This window comes from Pan troglodytes, chromosome Y, assembly GCF_028858775.2.
Source record: "Pan troglodytes isolate AG18354 chromosome Y, NHGRI_mPanTro3-v2.0_pri, whole genome shotgun sequence".
Taxonomy (NCBI): domain Eukaryota; kingdom Metazoa; phylum Chordata; class Mammalia; order Primates; family Hominidae; genus Pan; species Pan troglodytes.
The window spans coordinates 14,447,576-14,470,444 of NC_072422.2; the positions used below are offsets into that span (position 1 = coordinate 14,447,576).

Genomic DNA, 22,869 nt, shown 5'->3' on the forward strand with positions numbered 1-22,869 from the left:
AACCCTAGAAGAAAACATAATACCATTCAGGACATAGGCATGAGCAAACACTTTATGTCTAAAACACAAAAAGCAATGGCAACAAAAGCCAAAATTGACAAATGGAATCTAAGTAAACTAAAGAGCTTCTGACAGCAAAAGAAACTATTATTAGAGTGAATAGGCAATCTACAGAATGGGAGAAAATTTTTGTGATCTATCCATCTGACAAAGGACAAATAACCACAATCTACAAAGAGGTTAAATAAATTTACAGGAAAAAAAAATAAACTAACCCATCAAAAAGTGGGCAAAGGATATGAACAGACATTTCTCAAAAGAAGACATTTTTGCAGCCAACAAACATATGAAAAAAAGCTCATCATCACTGGTAATTAGAGAAATGCAAATCAAAACCACAACGAGATACCATCTCATGACAGTTCCTCTGCAAGAGGAAGTAGCAGAAGAACAAGAGGGTGGCTTCCCTCACATGAAGGACATGGGTAATGTTTGAAAATATAAAGATGGAACCATAGGACTGAGAGAAAATAAGTTTGAAGGTATCGGAATTTCTCGATTTTTTTATTTCCTTTATGAACAGAAAATTAATTTATTGATAAGCAAAATTATTTCTAAGTACTAAAGGTGTATTATAAGAATGATTGAACTAGTATCTAAAATTTGTTTTAAAATTGTAATAACTTTGTATTGAAACACCACAAATTTCAAACTGAATTGAGTTTATGTATGCCGATTGCCTATACTCAACAGGTTTTCTGAAGAACTGATTTATATTTATTATACCTTAGAGTTTTCTACTTTAGGGCCCAGAACTTCATATCAGTTGTGTTATCAAAATACAATGGAATATTAAAAATATATATATATACATATTGGATAGGCTGGTAAAGGTGGCTCACACCTGCCATCTCAGCACTTGGGGAATATGGGGCGGGTGGACCACAAGGTCAGGAGTTCCAGACCAGACTGGCCAACATGGTGAAACTCTGTCTTTCCTAAAGATACAAAAATTAGTCTGGCATGGTGGTGTAGGATTGTGAGGATGAAGTGAAAAGATACAAGTCCATAGTCTTGTGTATCTTACTGTCCAGGTGTGATGGCTCAGGTTTTTGATTTCAGCACTTTGGGAGGAGGAGGCTTGCAGATCACTTTACTTCAGGAGTTCAAGACCAGGCTGGCCAACACCATGAAACCCCATCTCTACCAAAAATACAAAAATTAGGCTGGGCGCAGTGGCTCACGCCTGTAGTCCCAGCACTTTGGTAGGCCGAGACGGGTGGATCATGAGGTCAGGAGATCGAGACCAACCTGGCTAACACGGTGAAACCCTGTCTCTACTAAAAATATTTAAAAATTTAGCGAGGTGTGGTGGTGGGCACCTGTAGTCCCAGCTACTAGGGAGGCTGAGACAGGAGAATGGCGTGAACCAGGGAGGCAGAGCTTGCACTGAGCCGGCAGAGATTGCGCCACTGCACTCCAGCCTGGGTGACAGAGCAAGACTCTGTCTCAAAAAAAAAAAAAAAAAAAAAAAAGCCGGGCTTGGTGGTGCACGCCTGTAGTACGTAACAGTTCATTGAGATGCTGAGGCTGCAGTGAGCAGATATTGCACCATGCACTTTAGCCTGGGTGACAGTGCGAGACTCCAACTCAAAAATAATTATATAAATCAACAAACATGTAAATAATAAATAGGGCATCCTTCAGTTCAAGCACTAATCGTTTCTTTTTTCTTTTTTAGAGGCAGGGTCTCACTCTGTTGTCCTGTTTGGACTTCAGTGACATCACTGTAGCACACTAGCCTTGAACTCCTGGGTTCAAATGTGCGAGCCTTCCATTTCAGCCTACCCAGTAGCTGAAATTACAGACACACACCACCATGCCCAGATTTTGTGTTTGTGTGTGTGTGGTAGGGACAATGCTTTGGATATATTGTTCAGGCTGGTCTCAAACTTCCAGGTTTAAATGATCCTCCTTCCTTAGCCTCCCAATGTGTTGTGATGTGATTGTATTAGTGAGCCACTGAGTCTGGAATATCAATTATTGGTATGAGTGACATTCCACCTTTGCTCTTTTAATTCTTTTGAGATATACAATAAATAATTATTAAGTGTAGTCATCCTGTGCTACTGAACACTAGATCTTATTCCTTCTAAGCAACCAGAACTTAACCCATCCCTATCCCCTCTTTCATCCCTTCCTTACCAGTACACATTGCTTGTGTCAGAATATCACATGTATGCCAAAAGTATCTACAACTGTTAGTTCAAGATTTTAAAAATAAGTTTAAAATTAATAAAAAGTGTATATCCAACAAGGTGATAAAATAGGAGGCTCTAATTTGTTCCTCCATCCACAAATGCAACAAATAAAAAGCCACACCTACGTTAATTCCCTATGAGATAAACTCAGAAACTAGTTTTGATACTCTTGCACATAGGATTATGAAAATAGTCACATAAAAGACATAAGAAAAACTGAATCATGGTCTTATTCTAGAGTTTATGTCTGACACAGTGCCCTAGAATCAATAGGGAACTGTTAATTCACAGCTTCTCTCAGAGGACTGAAGCATTAATCCACACATGTAATGTGGATTCACTATTTCCTGCATTCCATGGAGGACAAAGAGCTGGTTGTCATATGTAATGTGGATTAATACTTCAGCTGCTTCTCAATGAAATGATTCCTAACTTGCCTATCTCTGGATTCTAACACAGACTGGCATTCGTAACTCTCCTAAGGTCTCCAAGATAAAAGAGGGATTTAAATAGACATTCAAGCACTTGCAAAACTGTTTCCTTCTGGCTTACTGGATCTCAAGCAGTCAGTGAAACTCAGCTCTCACTTTGTACCTTGAAGAACTTAGATTGTACATCTAGTGCCATGCCTTTTTTTTTTTCTTTTTTCTTTTGGGACAGACTCTTGCTCTGTCATCCATGTTGGACTGCAATGGCACGAAGTCGGCTCACTGCAACCTCTGCTTCCCAGGCTCAAGTGATTTTCATGCCTCAGCCTCCTGAGTAGCTAGGATTACAGGCATCTGCCACCATGCCAGGCTAACTTTTGTATTTTGTAGTAGAGACATGGTTTCACCATGTTGGTCAGGCTGGTCCTGAACTCCTTACCTCAGGTAATCCACCTGCCTTGGCCTCCCAAAGTGCTGGGATTCCAGGCATCAGCCACTGCACCTGGCCATATCTTGACTTTTATAGCTTTTGCCCAGGTATCTTACTTCTAATTTTGACTTTTGGATCTGTCAAGGTCCTCTGAGAGCAGACACATAGGCATTTCTCATCAGTCTTCATCATCTCTCACTCTAGGAATATACTGAGCTTCTAAATTTTCCTTCCAAGAAGTCAAACTAACCAACTATGGCCCTGACTTCTCAGGTTGCTGCCTAAGTGCTCCAATACTAACTTGCCAATCTCTGGAAGCTAATGAAGCCCAGCTTTTTGTAGTTGCAGGAGTCCAAAGAGGAAAAAGGAGTTTTACAATAACTGCATGATTTTTAAACTCGCCTGTTGATAGTTTGGACATTTGTTCCTCCAAGCCTCAGGTTGAAATGTGGTCCTCCACTCTGTAAATGGCACATAGTGGGAGGTGTTTGTTTGTGTCATGGGGCTGGATCCCCCATAAATGGGCTGAGTTATTTTGCAAAACTTGCAAAGGTCTTGTAAGAAGGCCACACTCCCGTGCAAAAGAAAAAAAACTTAAAGTATAATAATAAAAGAAAAAAAAAAGAAAGAAAGTAAGAAACTTCTTCACAATTTCAGAGTTGAAGTAGTCTAAGTGCTTTAAGATCACTCAGCCAGGTGTGGTGGGTCACACCTGTAATCTCAGCACTTTTGGAGCCATGGCAGGTGGATAACAAGGTCAGAGTTCAAGAGCAGCCTGACCAACATGGTGAAAGTTCCTCTCTACTAAAAATGAAAAAATTAGCCAGGCCTCAGGGCATGCAGCTGTAATCCCAGCTACTCAGGGAACTGACGCTGGAGAATTGCTTGAACCCAAGAGGCAGAAGTAGCAGTAAGCTGAGATCACACCACTGCACTTCAGCATGGGTATCAGAGCAAGATTCCATCTAAAAAAAAATAAAAAATAAACAAACAAAAAAACAAAAAACAATTAAAAAACAGGCAAAAGAAAACCAGAGGAGTGCATGTTAAAGACAATCTGTTACTCATATAGAAAAAGAAGTGAGAATAGAAGTGTTTTTTCAGTCTCCTTCCTTTCAGTATGTGATCCAGGATGGAGACAAATACAGTAGGGGTGTTACGTACCTATTTTCTTTTCTTTGCTTCTGAATCCCAGCACCCATTTAAATGTGCCAACCATGAACACAGGCATGACACTCCAATCCATGGCAACAGGTAAACCAAATTTGGGGCCTTAGTTTTGCTTCCTGCAAGCAGCCTTAATCCTCTGTCTTTTATTTGCTTTTGACCCGCTAGACATGGGTGGTCTGTGTGCCTTTTTCAAGAAATGGATTTCAGGAAAAAGTATGTAATCGGGCAAGGCCACTTTAAATGAGGAGTGTGTTAGATGGAACTCTGCATCCTGCCATTATGGCCCATGCTAAAATATTTATCCATAGATAAATGGTTCCCATTAACTTCTGGACGTAAAGTCCCCTTACTAATTAAGTACTGTGTAAATAGGAGACAAAATAGATGCCTGAAAGGGACATGGGAACCAAATGGCCATTTTCCTGTCAGTGGGGCACTATCAAAACTAAAATTTGGCTACAGAAAACATCTTACTTTAAATTGCTAAAGGCAGAAACTTCTAAAAGCAGAAACTTAGTGCCTGATTTCTTTTTTTTTTTTGAAGTGGCTACAACTTTATTAACAATCAACAAAACACGTATGCACAAGAAACACAGCTCCACAGATTCACAGTTCAGAATTAAGCAGACACATTTAGAATAACCACTACTAATATAATAAAAGTAGACAAACTGGATGAAATGGAGATTGTAGCAAAGATTTAAATCTCCATAAAAAATCACATAGACATTCTAAAACAGAAATACAATAATTGAACTTACGTCACTGAATAGGTTTGCTTTAGTATAAATGTGGTAAAACAAGTTAACCTGAAAAGAGATTCATAGAAACAATATAAATTGATCTGTAGAAATAATCTCAACTGATGAGACTGAATAAAGCAGAACAAAACAAAAAAGACATTAGGCACAGTCAAAATTTCTACTATAACTGAATTGGACATAAAGACAACTGAGAGAGAATAGAGAATAAGCAATATTGGAAGAGCCGTTGGTCAAAAATTTTGTAAAATTGTTAAAGAATATTAACCTACTTGCAAGAAACTTAACAAAACCTAAGGAACATAATACAGATATAACCTTACCTGACCGGGTGATAAGCTGCTGAACTAAAACAAAAGTCTCAAAAGTAAGTAAAAGAGCACAAATAAGTATTCCAAGAAAAACTCTGGAAGCTGGAGACAATGCAATTAAGTTTTAACATGCTGAGGGGCAAGTTTGCCATATTACGTGGTTGCTCCTTGAACTGGAGGGATGCAGCCTGCAGGTAATAAGGAAATTCACTTTTTCTGGAATCATCTTGGGGGGCCAGGAAGTGCTCCCCAATGTCATTCCCTAGCCTCATGAATGCCAGGGCTCCACTGGCCAAAGCATGGAGGGATTCAATGGACCATAATCTTTCTGTCTGTTGAGTTTCACCTCTCTTAACTGAGAGGTTCTTCCTCATGCCTTGTCTTAACTTCACAGTTACAAAGTTAGAAGATTATAGACCATTTGCTTTGCAAAGCACTAAAGAAGTTGGGTCATCGCTTTGTTTTATAGTTGAGGAAATTGAGGTCATCAGAGGGATAGCAACTGGAAACATTCACTCTACATCAGAGTGAATCTATGATCTATAGCTTTTGGTACTTTACATCCATGATCTTTTGGTACTATACATCCATGATCTATAGCTTTTGGTACTTTACAGCTGGTCTACATTACCATCCTATCCTTCAGTTTTGTGCTAAGTGGAGATGAGGAAAAGCCATTTAAAATGATGTGCTTAATGGATTTCTTGGCCTTCCTTACTCTTAAATAGTAAGAGTAACTTGTAAGAAGATAAGTTTGTAATTTGTAAAATGTATTCTATGACTATGCCTTTAATTAAGGGTAGGTTTTATTCCATTAGAAACACATTACTTGCTAATTATCAAGCAGTGCTGTCCAATATGTGAGCAACCTTGAAAACAATAAAAAGAAGCAGGAGAAATTTGCTTTAATAATATATTTAAAGCAATACATCCAAAATATTATTTCAACATGTGTTCAATATAAAATATACTAATGAGATATTTCACGTTTAGTTTTTGCACTAAATTTTGAAATGTCATGTGTTTTCTTACATTTAAATCACATCTCAGTTCAGACAGGTCACCTTTCCAGTGTCAATGACCCCATGCGGCTGGAGAGTCCTGTATTGGACAGCATTTGGGAAATACAGAAAAGTTGATGAAAAAGCATATCTAAAGTCATGCCTACCAAGGACAAGCACTATCAATGTTATAATCTACTTCTGCCAGTCTTGTTCCCTCTGGGCATATTTTTTGGCAGGTGTTATACATGGTCGAGATGTTACTCTGGATTCAGATTTGCACTTTGCTTTGTGGTTGATTCTGATCCATACCTTGTTTGAGGGCCACTGGGATAATGGAAGAGTCAGTAGGCCTCACTTTAGTCCTGGTTATGCTGCCATGCAGCCACTTATTCCCCTATATGAGGATTTGTTCTTTATCTGTAAACTGGAGGCATTGAAGTACATGATCTTTGATACTTTTAAAGTTATTGTATTGAATCTGAAGTCAGCTTTAACCAAAGTCCAATAAACAGCTCTCTGCCGTAGCACTTAGAGAATAGGAAGAGAACAGTATTTTCAGACTTAAACTATGCTGTTGGGTTTCTTTTTCCACCAAGATTTTATGATGAACATTTTCAAACATATAGAGAAGTTGAAACAATTCTAGTCAACACTTACATACCTCCCACGTAGATTCCACTATTACATTTGCATTATATATGCTTCATCATTTTTATCTGTATCCATTCATCCATCTTACTTTTTGTGTATTTCGAAGTAAATTGCAGACACTCATGCATTCCCCTAGGTATACTCTTTTTTTACTTTTAAGAAGAGGTCTGGCCTCTTACACACCTGACCATGCTTCTGTGTCCTAATTTGACATGTTATTTTTAATAGCTGAGAAGCTTCAGCTTACTGATGATAGTTTGCAGATACTTATGCCCAGTGTATCAAGTGTAGTATTTAAAAATAAAGCTAAATGAATATAAGAGAAAAATAGAAGAGCGATTTGAGGCAGAAATGTGTCAAAACATAAGTTTTAACTTGTTACTGTTAACAAGGGTGATGATTTTGTCTTCTGAAGTGTTAATCTTAGGTATATCAAAAAATATATAAAACTTTTAATAAAGAATGGGATACTCTACTATTGTGCATATTATTTTTATTTCTGATGACATTTGTTTATGACTTTTGAGTGAGTCCTACAAATACAGTGAAAGAGATTAAACTAAATAAGGCAAAAGTAAAGATGAAATAAATATAACATATCTGGACAGAGCATTAATGTGGAGCCTAGCTGTGGAGAGAGAATTTGTTACTGTTTTTATAGTATAATACTTCGAATTTTTAATTTTTGTGATCAATTTGTAGTTGAAGTTTTTTAAAGACACCAAGTAGCAAAAGTTAAAATGAAAGCAAAAAGGAAGTGTGAGAAGGAATTAGCTGTGTTCTGGAGTGATTTTGAGAAAGTCTTGTCAAGCAAAACCTGAAGCCCTCACTCTTGGGGAAAATAATATCCTTGAGAGAACTCAAAAGCACCAAGAGGTGGTATTTGCAAATATTTTACTGTGTGGGTATTTTCTGCAGCCATTAGTAGATTGGCTCAAGATCCAGGACTGAGATGCTATAATTAATGAAACAAGGTCCCAGAAGAGCAGTAGGGACTGGGCCAAGAGTGCAAACAGAAAGAAGGATGGGCCTTGGAAAGCATACACAGATTTGCTTCCTCTGAGACTCAAGGAAAGGCAAGAATTGCAGAGGTGAACAGTCAAATTGGGATTCTGGGAAATACAACCTAACTAAGCTCCATCTTCTCTGGCAGATTAGAGGGTTAGATTATGGGTTTTAGGAGCATCTTGGAGATGTAGACTGGCTCATGTAAGGGAAGAACAGCTCTTTAAGGCAATGAGGACTGATCACCTCTATTGAGAGTGGCAGGTGGAAAAATAAGGATAGTCCAATAGTACAGAATTGCAGGATGAGGTTTCAGGTGGAAACTGGAAATGAAATACAGGTGATGCCATTGACAGAGCCATGGAAATGAGCAAGGGTCAAGGTCCCTGGAGTAAAGGAGTCACCAGGTTTGCAAGGGTCACCCATGTGGCCGTTTGTTCTGGCCACCAGGAAGTTAACTGGGCAAGAGATGGTGAGGATGAGGAGTGCAGGGGGTTCATGTGGGCAAGTGGGATTGGATCTATTCCTTTAAGAAATAACACTTTTCTTCCAGGGGTTTGTCTTAGACTACACTGGATTTACAGCAGTATTTTCAACCCACGTCTAGAACTGATGCTGCCAGATGTTAAAAGCAGGAAGGCTTCCCCCTAGCATCAACTCTTGCTTGGGGCTTCTCAATGAGACATAGTTGTTTAATGCTAAGGACACCCCCTCTAAAATTTTGTATAGCATTTCTGGGCATTGGGCTTTCTTCAGCTATAATGTCAGCAGCACAGATATTTGAGATGATTGGATGGTGTTTAGTCTAATAACTTCCATTTCAAGCTATGTGACAGACTAGATTCCAGTTTACTTAACTGTGAGTATCTGAAGGCTTTGAGGAAGCTTATCATCCTCATAAAAAGCACCATGTCTGTATTTCCTCACTGGAATGTCAAATCCCTTCTTTCTCTGATAAAACCATACTGTCTTTCAAGACCCAGCTTGGATGTCCCCTCACTGATGCATTCCCCAACTCCCACTGAGCGACCCATTTAGGCCTCATTCCTACATGCAGTCTATTTACCTCAGTTACAAAATTGTCATATCTTACTGTGATTGTTGCTCCCTGACTAAATGGTGAGGTGTTTAGAGATAAGGAGTATTTTTATATCCAGTTCCCAGTATGCTGCTTTACATGCAATGGGTAGTTAATAAATTGTTGCTCTGGGAAAACATAAATGGAAGGATGGTCCATTTATGTGAGAGTTCATAGGAGCTTGCTAATTCTAAGTCACAATGACGCATAAACTGAAACATTCACACAGCACCACCAGTAAAATGTGTGGTGATTTTATTCTTTTGGAGTTTTATTTCTGAATATACATTTTGTTCAATTTTCTTCCTGAAGAACTTACCAAATTTTAGTTAAGGGGGACAGGTGTGATGGCTCATGCCTGTAGTCCCAACACTTTGAGAGGCAGAGGTTGGTATATCATTTGAACCCAGAGGTTCAAAACCAGTCTGGGCAGCATGGCAAAAGCCCATCTCCACACACACACACACACAAAAATTAGCCGGACTTGGTGGTGTGTGCCTGTAGTCCCAGCTACTTAGGAGGCTGAGGTAGGAGGATTCCTTGAGCCCAAAAGGCAGAGGTTGCAGTGAGCAGAGATCTCACCTGTGCACTCCAGCCTGGGGAATTGAGCAGGACCCTGTCTAAAAATTTTTTTGTTTTGTTTTGTTTTGTTTTGTTTTAGATAAAGAACTGAGAGATGTTACAGCACTAAGTAGCATGTATTACATAAGGGATGTTAGGAATGTATGGTAATGAAGTTTAATAGTAATTAGGGGAGTCAATTTTTATGCAGCTAGAATATCTAGTTGAATAAGATTGAAAGTTTGCTTTTGAAAAAAGTTAAAAAGATTCCAACTCAAGGCTGGAATTTTATTATTTATTTATTTATTTATTTATTTATTTTGAGATGGATTCTCACTCTGTAACCCAGGCTAGAGTGCAGTAGCAAGATACCAGCTCACAAGAACCTCAACCTTCCAGATTCAAGTGATTCTCCTGCCTCAGTCTTCAAAGTACCAGGGGTTACAGGTGCCCACCACCATACCTTGCTAATTTTTGTATTTTATTAGAGATGTGGTTTTACCATGTTGGCCAGGATGGTCTCAAACTCCTGACCTCAGGTGATCTTCCTGTGTTGGCCTCTGAAAATGTTGGGATTACAGGTGTGAGCCACCACAGCTGGCCAAGTTCAATTCTCTTGAAGGTGAAATTGTCATCCTCAATGTCTGTACTTTGCTTTTCAGATTTAGAAAGAAGTTAAATTCATTTAAATCTATTTTGATTTCATTAGCTTGCTTGCTAAAAATGTTGAAACAAAATAAACTTATACTCAAAGGCAACATTTATTAAAAGATATGGATTTGCTAAGGGGAAGAGAAGAAGAGCTGACGCAGAGAGTTGAAGCTTTTAAATTGTAAGTAATGCAGGCTCATTTTGGATATTCAGAATGATGAGATTAAAAAGAATTACAAAATATATGTCAAAATATTCTAATGTTTATTGCCAAATAGAATTCTTGCTTGTAAAGGTTATATCACCTAGTATTAGATGGTACAATTGAAGAGTAACAAACACTAGGGTTTTGCTTTTGAAATATTAAACATTAAGATGAAAAGCAGAATGAGATAGTATAACCAGGCTACAGTAAGGCCAGACAGAAAATTTGGACAGGCTATTAATACTTGAAGAGATCATATGTTTTGCAGTCAACTTCAGTCCTTCAGGTCTGATAGTTTTGTGTGTTTATGTACAGTAACTGAATTCTGTATTTCCAGGCCTGCAGCTCTTACCAGTTCTATGCTCATAAAAAGAAGCATGGTGGTCTGAACTTACTTGCACTGGGTGAAGTTATTTCTTATGGGTTATTCACTTTTTCTAAGTGCTCACAAATGTTCCATCTTTCAGATCTTACCTAGGATTGACAGCAAGCTCGCCTGTCTGTAGTTTGTGCAAGAGGCCTTTGTTTCCACTGGGAATGTGCTGTTAATTGACACTCACAGATACTGTAGGAATCTTAGTTCATTAAAGAATTTGTCTCCATCTTTTTTAATGTTGTTTTCTCACTTCTATAGGTTTGATTTGTTTGATTTCAACTCTCTGCCAGCCTTACTCTCTTTTTTGCAATAATGAAAAGGTAAATTGATCAAGAGAATAGGAAAAAAAGAAACATTTGGGCAGAGAGAGTTCATCACTTCTTTAACTCTATTTTTTCTACTCCTGTTCCCTCTCCACCAGCATATAACCTAAATAAGGGTAATTTTTACCTCCCCATGGCTTTCCAGATTACCAGCAGAGGGAGCTAATACCGAGATCCTTTAACTGTTCTTAGACTAGTCAGTGTTTTGCAGCACTTCTCAGAATGGCTGGATCTCAGCATCTGTGAACTCACCTCCCTGGCTTGGGAATTGGTGCTCTGGTTGATCTGAAGTCTCACTATAACAACCGTTCTATTCTTAAGTATTTGAAAGCCCATATTTGGGCTTCCATATTTGGAAGATCCATCTATCTTTTGCCATCTCTTTTGGTAATTTTTCAATATTCAATCAATAGTTTTTGTTTCTTAGGGTTTTTGTATGTTTGTTTGTTTTTTGTTTTGTTTTGTTTTAAGAGACAGGGACTTCTTTTGTTTTCCAGAGTGGCCTCAAACTCTTGCGTTAAAGTGATCCTCCTGCCTCAGCCTTTTGAAAAGCTAGGATTAAGGTGTGGGCAACCCCACTTTGCTACATCTGATATAGTATTAAATGTCAAAAACAACTATTATACCTTAAATATCTATGGGGTAATTAATTAAATCCCACAGTAAGAAACAGCATTATAAAAAATCAAGTACCTAAATACACTTTTGTTGCTTTGTAATTAATGGGATCACTCTTTCATTCCAGAATTGATTTTAGCCATTTATCACCTGCAACCATTGTTTAAGTGTTGATCATCTTCTATGGGAAACCACTTCCTTCTTGAGACTCTCACACACCCCTTAGCAAGACACCACAACCCGTGGTGCTGCTACTTTCAATATACTGTAACTAGATCAGTTCATAAAATACACTGAGGACTTCTGGCCCTTTCCTTCTACTTCCCAGTAGTAATAGTCATGTAGCAGTTTTAGTCTGTTAAATTAAAAACACTTGTTTTTTCCTAAATTTGTTACGTCAGCTATTGTAGTTTATTTACTTTTTATACTTTTGCTAATTTCAGGACCCAGATGCTCCAGGAAGAAAAATATAAAAGTGTGAATGAGGCACTTAGGAGAAGGGGAGCAGAATATAAAGTTTCTTGGGAAGACCTATGACCAAAAGCTCAAGAGTGAACTTCAAAGTAATTGTTTAGCACTTCTGAAGAGGTGATATGTTTAAATTAAGTTAGTGGAAACATAACAAAAACTGAGGAAGTAGTCTATGATTAACATCCTATGCAAATTTTAGTGTTTGAACAAAAAATACATATTTTCATCAGTAGCCAATACTTTACTGCATATGAGTTAGGGTAGTTTTTAAAAGATAAGGTGTAGAGAAGCACATGCTCTGCTTTTCTTTCTCATGGCTTCTCTAACGTTTGTTCAGGGCTGTGATTTGTTTAATTTTCAGGGTACCTTGTGATTTGTTCAGCTTGCATAGTTGATAAGCTGTAAAATTTGAATTATAGTCACTTTTAGTGATCTTTTCCTCTATCCCACACATACTGCCACAAAGATGGGGATATCTAACAATATATAAATTATACTTAGTGGTCATAGTATTTGTCAGTGACCATGTGCCTTGCATTCCTTCATTATTCTGCAAAGCCGGAATCAAAAGAAAGGAGCTAAAATTAACTATGTGGGGCAAAAAATGATATAGGGAAAGGAAAATAAGGACAACTGTGTTTACTTTGACTTTTCTGTACTCTTAAGTTTTGTGTATCAGTGGATAATAGCTCAGTGCTAAGACATTATGCCCATATGGTAAATTTTCAGTGGGCGAGAAAGCGTCTGACACATAAAGAGTGCCCAGTTAATATTTGTTGTAAATGTGCAATAGGAGGAAATGACACAATTCAGGTCCTCTGGACATTTATTTGGCCTATTTTTATTGCCTTCCTCATAATTTGTCATTGATATTTCATTACATAGTACTTGTAAGGGTTTCTTAAATTCTATTTTTAAAAAATATGGCAGCATTTTTTATCAGTTTTGAAATGATGTATATTACCCACACCTTTTATGTCAATTCCTATACTAGAACAGCTAACATGGAAGTTGCTGTAGTTACTAAATTTTTAGGAATAAATAAATTAAAATGTGTGTGTTAGTTTTATATTGTGCATTAATTAATATATAATTAGGGAGCTAGTGAACTTTTTGTTACCATTGTGACAGCTTCCATGGCCTGCATGGTGTCTGTTTGGCTTTGGGAATCTTCATAAGACTTTGGCAAGTGTTAAGAGTTTGGAGGCTGTTCACCACAGGAGTGTTTCCTTTTTCTTTTGGAACCAAAAGGACAGCTTTTAACAGCTGGGAAAGAGAAGTGAAACTGTGAAAATGTGCCTTTGGGTATTGCTAATCCAGATGTAATTCCCTTGACACTTGTCTGTCAAGACCATTCTTACTCCCTGGGCACAAAGTTCTTAAGTTGGCTGGTAGTGGGCAGATAGTACAGGTGAATTGGAAGTGACTGTCTAATTATCCTTTGGGATAGCGTCTATTGTGTTCTTCGTAAGTTTAATTTTCTTCTTTGCTCTTGTGTCAGTTGAGACCAACTGAAAAGTGATGATTTCAGTAACCTTTTGACAACACAATTCTTCATTTTTGTGTAATTGAGCCTTATAGGGTAGAGGCAGGGTTTTAGTGGACATTTTATGTTTGGAAGTCACATCCCTGGCTTTAGTACTGAGGGACTTTGAAGTTTACATAAGGTCCTGTTCAGTGCCCTCAGGTATTCCTGTGCCATAGATAAGCTCCTGCAATAATATCTCTCTTTCCAGAAAGATAACTGAGGAATGCATATTTAGTTGTTCTGATTCTCAGGTGTCAACTTGAACTAAAGGATGACTCCCTCATTAGAACTAATTGACTGACTGAAGATGAAAGGAAGAATAAAGGTGATGTTTGGGTGGGGAACGAAGCTGTATTTTTCAGTTCCAACATAGGTTATTAGCTTTCCAAGTTGGGTCTCTTCTATATCCTAAAAAATAGAGCTTATACCTCATTTTTCTCACAAAATTATATTTTTTGTAATTTTAATTATATAAAATTTAAAAAATTGTCTTCACTCTCTTTGGAGAAAGCTTCATGTTTAATATTTTGTGTATTTCCAAAGGCCAGTGATTTATCATGGATATTTTATTCTACTTTATTTCAATATATTTTGCTAAATCTGTAATTGTCAAGAAGTTGGAAGGAACTTATTGCCCTCTGGTACATATTACTTGTAACCATAAGATACTTTATTTTTCAGTGTGAAAAATCTTAACTTCTGTGTCCTCTGTGACCTAGTTTCTAATTTATTTTGCTTCTTCTTCTTTTTTCTCTTTTTGAGATGAAGTCCTGCTGTTGTCATCCAGGCTAGAGTGTAACGGCATGATCTTGGCTCACAGCAACCTCCACCTCATGGGTTCAAGCATTTTTCCTACTTCAGCCTCCTGAGTAGCTGGGATTACAGGTGCCTGCCACTGCGCCCAGCTAATGTTTGTATTTTTAGTAGAGATGGGTTTGCAGCATGTTGGCCAGGTTGGTCTTGAACTCCTGACCTCAGGCAACCCTCCCCCCTCAGCCTCCCAAAGTGTTGGGATTACAGGCATGAGCCACGGCACCTAACCTCTTTTGCTTCCAGTATATGTATTCTTTATAATATTTTTACTTCATATATAACCTCCTGAACTCTTGTATACATTGGCCTGAGACTTGAGCCTGGAAGTTGAGTCATTCGTTGATCTTCAGATATTTTACATTTCAACATATTTCTAGGAAATTGCCTATAATGGAAGTGAATTTTTGGAGGAAATTTCAAATGGATTCTTGGGATTAAACCAAGGCTAGTTACTTGAAGTTGACCAGACACCCAATGTATGGCTTTCCCGTTTACTACTATCTTATGAAGACTAATACTTCTTTTATGGATTAATACCATCCTGTATGTAACAAATTATGTTTTGATGATATATCCACATAGACTCGTCTTAGATGAAGTGAAAATGACAAAATAATAACTACAATACAGTAACAATATTTTCCATTACTCTGTAGTATCAGACAGATCTCTGTTTTCAAGGAATTTAAGAGCTATGGGTATTAAGGCTGTATGCTCTGGGTAGATGGTGTAACTCTGGTTACCACGTGTAGCAGGAGGAATTTCAATGCTTACCTGACAGAGCTTCACATAAACTGTTGAGTAACAAGGTTTCTTACTTGCCTGCAAAAGTTTTGACCCCTACATACGCTATTTTGCATTATAAAATAATGGTCTTTAGGTCTGAAATACTGACCATAAATATTAAATAGATTTGTATTCACTAGGAAAACATTATGGTGTTTAACTGGGCTCTTTCTTTCAGGTAAAGCTGTTCATTTGCAAGAGCACATAGTTATTAATTGAAATAAGGAGGAAATCAATCTGTAAATCACATAAAAGAACTTGAGGTAATTGTTAAGCATACTGATTTTTGAAATATATTTTAAGCAATATATAAAATTTTAGTCATATATGATTTATTCTATTTATCCTCTTGAGATGTTTGGATTGCAGTTTATATGGCTAAGAGGTTGACGGCTGGAGTTAATTCAGAAGTTTTTAATTTCAATCAATGTCACATAGGAAAGCAGAGACAATGCATTGAGTCCTGGAGTCCTGGTTGAATCCTGTGTGTCTAATTGCTCGTGTGCCTTTTGGTAGGTTCTTCACCCCCAGGTTTCTGAGCTGTAAACTCTAGGATGTTTTCAACATTATATGTTTGTTAAGGGAATTCAGTGAGCTACCTGATATGTCTAGTTCATAGTAGGTGACCAGTACTATTAGTTTCTACATCAGCCTGTTCACTCCTTCCATCAACAGCAGGTAAAAATTCCTGTCATTACATTGTTATCTTACAGATAAAAACAAAATGAGGTGCACTTTTTACATGCCATTCCTTCTTTACTTTTCTCTTCATTCATGTGCTTGCTGTTGGAAGCTGGAAGTTTAGGTACTTACAACATATTTTGTATATAAAATTTATTTTTGCAACTTTGACTTATGTGAGAACTTTGTAGGCTTCCATACTCAAATATGAGATATATCATACCATAAGAAAATGGAAGCACTTCAAAACATGTACAGATGTTTGTTTGTTTGTTTTCTTTTTTCTGAGGCAGAGTCTTTTTCTGTCTCCTAGGCTTGAGTACTAGGGTGTGATCTTGGCTCACTTCAATCTCCACCTCCTGGGTTCAAGCAGTTCTCATGTCTGTCTCCCAAGTAGCTGGGATTACAACCTTTTGTCACCATGCCTGGAACTTTTTGGATTTCTTCCCTCTGCCCCCCAAAGACGGAGTCTCGTTGTATCACCCACTCTGGAGTGTAATGGCATGGTCTTGACACACTGCAAACTCTGCTTCCTGGTTTCAAGCAATTCTCCTGCTTCTGCCTCCCAAGTAGCTGGGACCACAGTTGCCTGCACCACGCCCAGCTAATTTTTGCATTTTTAGTATAGATGGGATTTCACCATGTTGACCAGGCTGCTCTTGAATTCATGACCTCAATGATTCGCCTGCCTTGGCCTCCCAAAATGCAGGGATTTCAGGCACGAGCTACAGCACCTGGCTATATTTTCAGTAGAGATGGGGTTTTGCTATGTTGCCCAGGCTGGTCTTAAACTCCTGAGCTCAAGCAGTCTTCCTGCCTCAACTCCCAAATTGCTGTGGTTACAGGCATTAGCCACCATGCCTGATCATTCTTATCTTAACTTTTTTCATATTTAAAAATATATATATTGCTATGGGCTGGGTGCGGTGGGTCATGCCTATTATCCCAGCACTTTGGGAGGCTGAGGAGGGTGGATCATGAGGTCAGGAGATTGAGACAATCCTGGCTAACACAGTAAAACCCGGTCTGTACTAAAAAAAAAAATTAGCCAGGCGTTATGGCACATGCCTGTAATGCTAGCTACTCACGAGGCTGAGGCAAGAGAATTGCTTGAACCCAGGAGGTGGAGGTTGCAGTGAGCTGAGACTGGGGCATTGCACTCCAGGCTGTGTGACAAAGCGAGACTTCGTCTCAAAAGAAAAAAAAGAATATATATATATGTATTAAAATATATAGTTAAATATGTATATTATATATAGATATATCTGTTAAATATAGATATATAATATACAATATATTACATATACTATATAATATACATAATAGTATATGTAATAATATTACATATATTATACATGTAATAATACTACATATATTATAATACATAATATATAATATATATTATACATTACATATATTATATATTACATATATTATACTATATTATATATATATATAGAGAGAGAGCTATGATGTGTGATTGTTGTAGGGCACTTTGTTGTCTCTGGAAAATGGAGTGATAATCTTAGAAGGACTTGCTTCATGAGATATGGTCTATAAAACTTCCTGTGCCTGAAGTTTAGGGCAGACAATAATTTTCATTAGTGTAGTTAGGGTCTTACTGCAGAGATTTAGACATCTTTTTAGTGACCTTAATTAAATTGTGACACTATGCTTAAAGGAGCCTCCCAGCTTTTACTTTTGCCGCACTGTAAAGTCATTATTCAAATATAAATTTTCCTTTTGTAATATCAAGGCTTACTTAGAGTCTGTCAAAGCCCAGTCTTTAACAATAACAAAACAAAACCTTATGCTGAATGGAAAGGTTAAAGTGATGAGTGATTATTCACTACTAAAGAAGAGAAACTGGAACTTCTGGCACAAAATAAATCACTTAAATGACACCTAGAAGGGAGTAGAAATGAAAACTTGCATCTTTTATACTGTATTTTTTTTCTAATTTGCAATTTTTAGTAATTCATATTAGGTCCGTATTATAAAACTATGCTTTGTACTGGGAGGGTTAAATTGGGAAGAATTATAAAATTAAGATTCTTGGATTAAATTCTGCAAACCTGCCTCCAGGTGGTATCAAGGCGTCCCTTGCCCTCCACCTGCTGATTGGGTTTGGCCAGTGGGAACACCAGCCTCCACATACAGTGGCCCAAGACGGGCCGCTGCACTTCACAGCTAAGTGAAGTCATAGTGCCCGTGATGACCTCTTCTCAGTGCTCTGCACCACCTGTCTCTCTCCAGTGCTGAGAATGTCTTCCTCCTATGATCCTTCCGGCCCAAAGAGTGCTAATAGACTGGCCCTGTTACTATCATAGGGAACTCTCCCATCCTTTATGGGCACACTGAATAAGTCACCCTTTATTAATGGGTTTTAGATGACCTTGACTGTGGGAGCCATCTGCTTTCTGCCTGGATCCCAACTGATGCTGACAGATGCACAGAACCTATTGGATCTTGTGGCTGTCATCAACAGGTAGAAGACATAGGGAGCTCCTCTGTGCATGGCACAGGAGAAAAACAGGCTTTCAGGTGAATTTGAGGATTTAAGAGTTCTTTTACTTGGCGTAGGACTCCAAGGGTAATAAAGTTTGCATTAAAATGCACTAAATTCTTTTGTTCTGAAATTTGAGAGTCAGGATTGCTCTGAGCTCATTAAATAGAATTAATATCATATTTATTGGGTGAGTACAAAGAAAAGGAACAACACATTAAAACACCTTCTGGTTTTTGTTAAATTAAATAGAAAAAGTCGATAATGAGTAGGAATTTTTTTTCTTTTGTCTTTTTTTTTTTTTTACCTTCTAAGGTCTAGCTCAGCTGGCTCCTGAGGTTAAGGTATTTCAGAAAGAACTGCAGAAGGCAGAAAATGGTATCATAGCTCAGCATGAAAAGTTTGAAAACCTCAGGCAAGCTCTGCAAAAGCAACTGCAAGATGAAGTGAGTATTGCTCTTTGCCAGTTCCAGTATGACACACTTCGTCAATATGTACACTTGGCACAAGTCACACTAGTGTAAATTAGATTTACTTTAACATCAAACATTACGCTCCCAAATATGCTAAAGCTATTCTTTCCCATCTGAGAAAATTCTCCAAGATAATATGACTTTATATTTATAATAGTAATAAAATGGAAAAGAAAGCAAATACACCTAAACATAAAATTTTCAGAGTGCCTAACTGTACCCACTGTTATCTCTTGATTCTCACCCTGAGGAATGTTGAAAACATTCACTATGTCTTCTGTCTGCCTGTTCTAGAATTCTTTGATGTGATTGAAAAAGAGGATGAAAAATTTGCTTGTGTGATCTGTTTGTGTTTTTTTTAAATAAGTACCCTGTAGTTTACTGGCATAAAGCTTCTCCACAAAAAGAGTACAACCATGATTAGATAACTTTTTTCTTTTTAAGCAAGCCGTGATTTGTTTTACATTGATTTCTTTTCCTATTCTGAATCTTTTTAGATTGAGCATTCTGCATGGCTGAAGGCCCAGATATTAGATTACAAAGCTTCTGTAAAGAGGTTAACTATTCAGGTTGCTGATTTAAAATTGCAACTGAAGTAAACTCACACAAGTTAGAGACATTTTTAACCCATAAATATTTTGTGTGTATAAAGCTTCTGATGCTTGCAAAAATGTAATAAGCATAATTTGTAGAATATTAAGTAAATATGGTGTTAGGGGAAAAGCCACAGAAATATGTGCCATCTTAGAAGTAAAACCTTCTATCCATTTTGATAATACCATTTGGATCATCAGCAAAAGTGACTTGCTTCATAGGTGCTTCATGGCTTGGGAGAGCCTCAGGTTCCAAATGGGAAAGGAATGGTGGTCACATAGAAGTTTCCACATTCATCTTAGGATTTTGTTTTCTGTTTGTTATGCCAATGTTAACACCAATTCAGTAGTTTTATAGATTCCTTGCTAGACAGATATATGCACACACAGGAGGACCAGAATGGTTTAGCAAAGAGAACATTGCACTAAGAATCAGAGAACTGTTATTTTGGACCCTAGTTTTGAAGTTAGTTGTTTGATCTTGGGCATGTTACTTTAACTTCCTTGGGCCTCAGATTCCTCATTTGTAATGAATGAAGATAATAATACCTAAAGAGTCATGATGTAAAAGATGAAATGAGATGGGTTTCAGTCCAGTGCCTGAGACCTAAAAAATACCCAACAAATGGTTATTGGTATCATTTTATTATTGTGTCTTCACTGTGGATACATCTCTGCCCCTTCCTACTTCATAATAAGGATAATGAAGCTTAGACGTTTTCTTCTTCAGTTGCTTTAAAGCTCAAAGAAAGTGTGTATATATTACCAGTTCAACTGATTTCTCATACTTGTTCTAAGCCTTTCTGGTTCCCATTTGCACTTTTTCCTCATCAGCCTTCTGCTCTCTTCTACCACTACTTTACTTATTTTTTATCTCTTTACTTGTTTTTACTTTTCTCTGTTCCTCATTTCCTTTGAGCTCTGTTTGTGAAACTTCTCACAGCTGAAATCACAGTCTCATGTTAATAAAAATAGTTTAATGAGTGTAGAACCCTTTCATGTGCATGCATTGCTGAGGGGAAGCTTCTTTTTAGTAGCGTCATAGGAAGACATTGCAGGAGAGTGGGGCACACACACTGGCTTTGCATTAACAAAGCCCATTAGCTCTTGGGCCTGCTAACTATGTGACCCAGCTTAGTAAGCTTTAGTTTCCTATCTATAAAATGGAAGCAGTGAGCATTCCTTGGACACGGTGGTGTTGTGAATGAAGGCCCTTACTTCCTTGTCTTAAATTCAAGCCATATGCTGTGGATTTCATAGCATATGAAATCCACAGCATGAGAGTTCTAAACAGCCAGCTGTAGTGAAATCCATTAATTATTTTCCAGTCAACTGTATGAATATTCAAGCTGGCATAAATAAAGATAATAAAAGGGTTTACCTCAGTTCAGGTCAAACTTTCCGACTAAATGAGTTCAAGTCTGATTAGGTTTGCCACCAAATAAGTTATGAACAAATTTTTGATTCTCACAGCTTTTTGGATATGAAAATTGTGCATAACAGATTCTGAAATTATACCATGTTACAAAAGACATATGAAGCTGTAGCTGGTACAATAAGCTCTCAATAATTGTTAGTTGTTATTACTACCATGGCTTCAGAAACTGCTTAATGGGCAAGTTTATCCTTATTATTTCTCTCCTCCATTTTTCAAAAAAAAATAATATACACAAGTACATTAATTTTCTTCTCTGGCTTGTTCATTCACTTTTCAAATTAGCTTTTTGCACTTTGCAACCCTAGAGAATGAAGTATGCTACAGTCCAAAGAAGTCTCTGATTGATCATTCTGTCAGTGGATTAGTAAGTGGCAAGATGGTGACTTGCAATGGTCATATACGTCAGGATTTCTGGAAAAATTCTTTTAAAGAGGAAATAGTTCTAGCAGTTATGGTTGCATCAAGGATCCCAAATCATCCAAATGGATGGGTGCAGGGTAGTTCTTCTGATTCTGACCTTAGGGTTGTAGCCAGTACTAAAGGAAGGGTCAAAGAGCTTGAGCAAGAGGCTGATAGCTTGAAAAGGCTTTCAGAAGTTGCCATCAGAGAGTCATTAAAAACTCTGCCAAGATCCCACTACCAGCAAAGAGCCCACTGTCTCTCTGCACTTGCTGGAAGCTTTTAAAAACATTACTTCCCATTCCCTGGAAAGACATATTTTTGCAGAGCACAGAAATTTCTCTGAGCAGCCTCAACTGAAAACACTTAAAGAGAAAGAAATGGCATCTTGGAAGCACTGGCAGGCAGTATAGCCTTGAGGTTATCTAGAGGCACTTCCTCCAGAAACCTCTCCTCCATGTACCTTCCAAAAGCAAAAAGAAGACTTGAAAGGGAAACGTATCTGGAAGGTAAGCCCCTGCCCATGATACAGGGTTGCTGTGAGGGTCAGTGGGACAGACTGGAAAGGTCTAGTGTGTTATTGGCACACAGAAGTGTTTAGGCACTGATAGTTGCCTTATTTTGCTGCCTGTTGGTTGCATGCATTTTATTATTGTCACTGCAATTTAATTTAGCTGCTTAATTTTGTGGATCTTTTGCATCATAATTGGCTATTTGCAAGAATAACAATTTATTTTCACACTAATAGAGTTATTTAGAAACCTTGTTGGTATCTTCATGCAATTAGTAATATTCTTGCCTTGTTTCCTTCTGCACGTTAGGTCTGGGCAGATCACAGGTTGCTTCCCTCAGTCTTTGTCCTGACAGAATGCCCTAGCCATCAGCCACTGAGTTGAGTCAAATCCTCTCCATTCCTCTTTTCTCCAGCCCTCCAGAACAGAAGGTGGCGTAAGTACTACTTTCTGATTGATTGGCTTCAGCTGAATCATGTTACTTACTCTGTCAGCCTTCACTTGCTTGACTCAGATTTTTATTTATTTATTTATTATTTTTTGTGGGTGGATAATTGTTGCAGACCATGTGGCTGTATAGAGTTTGGAATCAGACTTCAAAATGATGTTTCATCTTTGAGAATCATCTAAATTTCCTGGAGGGAAAAAGGTGGCTTTTAGCAAATAAATAGATAATACTTACTTGCTAAACTGGATATATAGACCATGCAATATGATACTAATAAGCATCTTCATAGTTCTGTGAATAGACTCAATTAATTATGATAAAACACAAATGTACAAAATCTGTGAAAGCAAATGAGTGTAGGTTATTTCTAAAGTTGGAACCATTTTAC

The 22,869-nt window shown here is 37.6% G+C and overlaps 1 pseudogene; it reads left to right on the forward strand.

Moving 5' to 3' along the window:
- Positions 1-4,456: 4,456 nt before the first annotated feature.
- The window catches only part of LOC112207650 (centriole and centriolar satellite protein OFD1-like), a 28,238-nt pseudogene continuing 9,825 nt past the window's right edge, over positions 4,457-22,869 (forward strand).